The 5,874-nt window shown below is 41.1% G+C and overlaps 1 non-coding gene across 1 annotated transcript; it reads left to right on the top strand.

Moving 5' to 3' along the window:
• The first annotated feature begins 4,667 nt into the window (after positions 1–4,667).
• On the top strand, positions 4,668–4,831 carry LOC123461999. Its single transcript, XR_006638037.1, has one exon. It is a non-coding gene; the product is annotated as a U1 spliceosomal RNA (small nuclear RNA).
• Positions 4,832–5,874: the final 1,043 nt, after the last annotated feature.

Genomic DNA, 5,874 nt, shown 5'->3' with positions numbered 1-5,874 from the left:
ATGGTGTGAATATGTACTATCAGCATGTTATTTTTAACAGTCCATGGGATAACACCCCTCACCCCCTGAAAGCAAAACATGAGGAAAGTTCTCCTGGCTTATGTGATCATGGGTTTCCTGGCTCTTGCCTTTTCTGGGGCCATTGGTTACTCTTCCTTTGACCTTGTTTTTTTAATATTTTAAAAATATTTTTATTCATTTATTTGCAAGCAGAGAGATATTGAGAGAATGGGAATGCCAGGACCTTCTGCCACTGCAAATGAACTCTAGATGCATCACCTTGTGCATCTGACTTTACATGGGTACTAAGAAATTGAACTCAGGTCATTAGACTTTACAGGCAAGTACCTTAGCTACTGAGCCATCTCTCTAATTTAATTTAATTTATTTGTGTGTATTTGTATCTGTGTGTGCACATGCATGTAGTGCACATACATGTGCATGTGTGGGTACTGCACACGTGTGGAAGTCAGAGGCTACCCTTTGGGGCAGTCCTTTCCTGTCCACCTCATTTGAGGCATGGTTTCTCACTCTGGATTCTCATCTTTGATGAGCTTCTGGGAAATTCTCCGATCTGCATCCTGTTTTGCAGTCACTTTCAGCATGCTGGAATGATAGAAGATGGCAGCACTTCAGGCTTATTACATGAGCCTGGGGATGGCACGTGGGTAGGTACTCCTGCTTGAGCAGCAAATGCTGTATCCATTCAGTAATCTCCCCAGTCCTGACTTGCATTTTGTTGCTTTGGGTGGGGGCAGGGTCTCACTCCAGCCCCAGTTTATCTGGAACTCACAAGGATCCTCCTACCTAGGCCTCCAGAGTGTTAAGATGAAAAGTTTGTGCCACCATACTCAGCTTCATGCTTGTATTTTTAATATTGTAAAACATTATATCTTGGCAGGTGAGCTGCTGGTTAGTTGACTTCTCTGTAGCTTCCGTATTTCTCAGGGTCTGTTGTGGCAGATTGTTAAAGCCACAAGGTGGATAGAAACACCCTGAGGCACAGCTCTCACCAGAGACAGAGGTCCTAATTACCCCACAGTGAACACCAATAACACTATTGAGAAGGGCCTACAGGGAAACAGGGACTGGGTGATGGGTCATGCTTCAACCTATGTTAAAAAACTAATTATCGGGGCCTGGAGAGATGACTTAATGGTTAAGCCACTTGCCTATGAAGCTTAAGGACCCAGGTTCGATTCCCTAGTACCCATGTAAGAGAGATACACATGGTGGCACATGAGTCTGAAGTTCGTTTATAGTGGTTGGAGGTCCTGGCATGCCCATTCTCTCTATCTGCCTCTTCCTTCCTCTCTCTCTCAAATGAGTAAATAAATAAAATATTAAAAAATAAAGAGAAGAAAGCAAAATTTGGAATTAATCAGTCCTCCTCCATAATGGCTATCTACTGGTTAATTACATAAAAAATTAATTATTAATAAGAAAGTTGTGTCTTCTGTATGTGATAATTTCATACTGAACTCCCATGATACATGGATTCAAACCAACTACTACTACAGGGAATCCAAAGCCTCCTCTGCAGTTGCAATGAGAAGGCAGAGGTTTTGCAGTCCTTCTTAGGCAGGGACTTCCTCCTCATCAGCAAGGAAGAAGTTACAGAAAACTTCAGCGTTGAATTAAGAAACAATCTGACACTGATTCTGTTCCTTCCTTGCACAGAAACCCTTGTGATCTTGATCATTCTCACCAATGGAGAAAAAAAATGTTCAAAATATATTTAAATTGCCACTTTTAATTAAATGAATGCTCTCATTTGGGGACCTCTTGAGTCCATCTTGAAAGACTAGATTTCTTCCTTGGGACAAGCAGCAAATACCATAGTGTTATCTTATTTCAACCATGTGGTAAAACAACCATTTATAACTACAGGGAAATATTTAAATCCTACATTTCACTTTTTAATGTGAATGAGGAAGTCTTTCTAGTGATCTGAGGGTTTGAATTAGTCATATAAATATCTATGGTCAATAATAAAAAGACTCTTACTTGCTGATACTTAGTGTCTAATGTTGAAGATATTATATATATATTCAGGAAGCTCTGATACTCACATAAAGAAATGGCAAGACTCAGCAAAGGAGTTAACAAGAGCTATTGCCAACAGATGACAAGGGACATCTGAGGTTCCTTCCTTCTTCCGAGACTCTGTTTCTTCTGATGGTGTCGTTCCACTTTTCTCTGTGGAGCCACCTCTCCTTTCTCACTTAAGAAGATGTAAGCTGCACTGTCACCACCACCTGACTTTAGGAGTAGCGCATGACTCAGATCTGACCATTCAAGAGTCCATACTGTTGGTCGCAGTGATGGATTCAAAGGTGGTCACTTGCTCCACCCCAGGCTAATTAAACTTAACAAAAAAAAAAAAAAAAACTCTGGCACTTCTGGGAAAGAAACATACCTTGTGCTGAAGAAATAACTCTGGAGCTCTAGGTACTCCTGTTTACGGAGACTAAGCAGCACTAGGTCACGGGAAGGTGACAGCGTTCTGATGACGTCATTTGAGACATGAACTTAGCACATCGTGAACTTCTGCTATATACATCATTTTAGTTGTATTTGAAAGTTAAGTGGATTTTCACTGGTGACAGAAGAATTTTGACTGATAGCAGAAATTTTATGATATACATAGGTGCTACCCTTCCATACTGCTTAGCTGAGTCCTAACTCTTTTGAAAGACATCAAAATGTTATTTTCTTCCTGTAGTATTCCAGTGCCTGACAGTACCTTTGCAATTTCTTCCTCATTTGAATCTCTGACGCATTTATTATTTGTTAATTACAATCATTACCAGAGTTATTAGGGTCAGTGCCTGAACACTAAGGGATGAATTGTGCCTGTAAATTGGGACTTGGCAAATACATTGGCAATGAGTCATGCTGTTTTTCTTACTGAAAACTCAATGTTGAAAATGCCTCAACTATTCCAAGCATCTGCATCATTAAGGTCTTGGAAACTAAGCAAATGCACAAGCCTGTTATTTTCAACCATAAGACAGGTTGTTCCTTTAGACATGATACTCAGGCTTTTAATTGGAGTGACACATATTTTAGGGGTTCAAATAATTTCAAGATTAAGAGAAACTTTATGTTTATATTTTTATCTTTGTTTCAAATATCATCATTATTATTATCATTGTTACTGATTATTCAGGCAGGCCTTACTCTAGCCCAGGCTGGCCTAGAACTCATTCTTTAGTCCAGGTTGCCCTTTATTTCATGTCACTGCTACCTCAGCCTCACAAAGTGCTAGAATTGTAGGCATGAGGCACCATGTCTAGCTTCAAATATATTCTTTATTTTAAGTCTGTTTTTATATTCCAGGCTGGCTTCTACCACCCTATGTAGTCAAAGATGGTCTTGAACCCCTGCTCCTCCTGTCTCTACCTCTCAAGTGCTAGAATTACAGGTTCACACTTTCATGCCTGGTTTATGCAGTATTGTGGATCAAACCCAGAGTTCTATGTATGTGAATCAAGTGTTCTACCAACTGAAATATACCCCCAGACATATTTTTGAAATATTTGTTGCAATCCAGGGACCCTCCACTTCCTATATTTATGATACTTCTAAAGCCAGCACCAGGTGGGAAACACCACCAGATTTGTCACTCTAGGGATAATAAGGCCTAACTTGAGAAGCAGGAGACTTTTTCAGCATTCTTTATTCGGCACCCTGCCTTTCAAAAGAATCAGCACTTGTCCTATTGTACCAATGCAGAGCAGCCTGCCCATTCTCAATGGTGGTGAACTCGTAAGCTATTGCGGCTTCCCTCTCTGTGCCTGGAGTCTGGACCAACTCACATTTTTTCTGTGCCAAACTTCACATTCTTCACATCCTTCTGAAGCTCTGTACTTTCTTCCACCAAACACAGCAGTCCACTACTTTTCAGTTCAACTTTGCACAGGTTTTTAGGGCACAGGCAGAACACAGAATATCCCACGAACTACTTCTAGCCCCGTTCCCATTAAAGTCCTTTCTTTCCCCTCTGAAACCTAATAAACCTGTCCACCACAATCCACACTTCTCTGTGCATTTAGGTTGGGCTTTTCTAGTCGAAATTCTTCCATATTCCTTCCACAGATCAGTTTCAAAAACTAAAAGCCCCAAGGTTACCTTCACCACAGCCACACTCCTACTTCACAGTACAAATTTTCTGAAGCAGTTTTCTTCTAATTGCTGGGTCAAAACAACTGACAAGAGCAGCTGACGGGAGGGAATCGTTTATTTCAACTGACAGTTTCAAGAGGACTTTTCGTCATGGCACGGACAGTACGGCAAGAACAGCCAGCCTAACATCACTGTAAGATAGTATATTTGTGCTGCTTGAGTCCCCTCAGTTCTCAATAAATTTGTTATAGAAACATCAAACAATGTTGGGCAAATTTAAAGACCTAACAGTTTTTAACTATGATTCTACTTGAAAATGGAATGGCCTTTTATTAGTTTCCAAAATAGTTTAAGATCAAGGCTGACACAGTGACCATCCCTTAAGAAACCAATCCCCACAACTCTGGCATGTCTCCTTTATGCTAATCTCACTGAAAGAAGCCCACATCTATGTTTTCAGTCATGTTTTACTTTTCTTCTGAACACCTCTCTATCTCTTATCTCTCATGCTTAAAGCCTACATTGAAATATATGTAATAATACTTACCTTCCAGGCGAGACACCATGATCAGGAAGGTGGTTTTCCTAGGGTGAGACTTATCCATTGCGATTGGGATGTGCTGACCCCTACAATTTCCCCAAATGCAGGAAACTTGACTGCATTATTTGTGTTAGTGTAGAACTGCATTCGTGCTCTCCCCAAAAATTTTATAAAAAGAAAAAACATATAATAAAACTTTAACTCTACTTCAAACAGGCTAGTCTTAAAATTACTTTCTGCCTTAAAGCCATGAATTCTAGGTTTACTTGAGTTGAGGTTCCTAAAAGATAAAGGGTACTCCTTCTCCAGGATCCTGAATGACAGAGTATAGCTGCTACTCTGCTCCCCCCACCTGACCTTAGATGTCCCTTTGGTGGCTCATATGTCACATGGACTGAAGCATCACTGACAGACCTTACAAGGGATACAATCACAACAAATAAAAACATCCAGGGTCTAGGTGAGCTTACTGTAGTGGTTTGATTCAGGTGTCCTCCATAAACTTAGGTGTTCCCAGCTGATAGAGATTTGAGAATTAACACCTCCTGGAGATGGAGTATTGTTGGGGGTAGGGTTATGGATGTTATAGCCAGTTTCCCCATGCCAGTCTTGGGCACACCCTCCTGTTGTCCACCTGATGTTGGCCGAGGGGTGATGTCCACCCTCTGCTCATGCCATCGTTTTCCCTTGCCATCATGGAGCTTCCTATCAAGCCTGTAAACCAAAATAAAACTTTGTTTCCCACCAGTTGTTCTTGTCAAGTGATTTCTGCCAGCAATGTGAACCTGTCTGCACCAATAATGTGGTACTGAGGTGTGGGATTGCTGCTAGACACCTGACTGTGTGGCATTAGCCTTTTGGAGCTGATTTTCAAGAGGAATGTGGGTAAATTTGAAACCTTGGCCTAAGGGATCCCCTGCAGTGCTGTAAGTGAAGATTGGTGGACTATTCTGGTCAAAGTTGAAAGACCTGAATGCAGTAAGAACTATGGACTGTGAGGGTTGGCTTGTAAGGGTGAGAAAGAGCTTTGCCTGGACTGGGCCAGAAACAGTTTGTGTGAGAGGCTTGCTGTTATGCCCATGTCCTGAAAACTTATGCAGCATTGCTTTGTGTAGAAATGGACTGATATGAGCAGATGGATATGGCACAGAAATTATATCTTTGGGCCAAAACTGCTGCCCATTCAACTGAGCAATTGAGAGATT

Source organism: Jaculus jaculus, chromosome 6 (assembly GCF_020740685.1).
Source record: "Jaculus jaculus isolate mJacJac1 chromosome 6, mJacJac1.mat.Y.cur, whole genome shotgun sequence".
NCBI classification, from domain to species: Eukaryota; Metazoa; Chordata; class Mammalia; order Rodentia; family Dipodidae; genus Jaculus; species Jaculus jaculus.
Note: the sequence above shows the minus strand (reverse complement) of the source record. Positions and strands in the feature narration are given on the sequence as shown.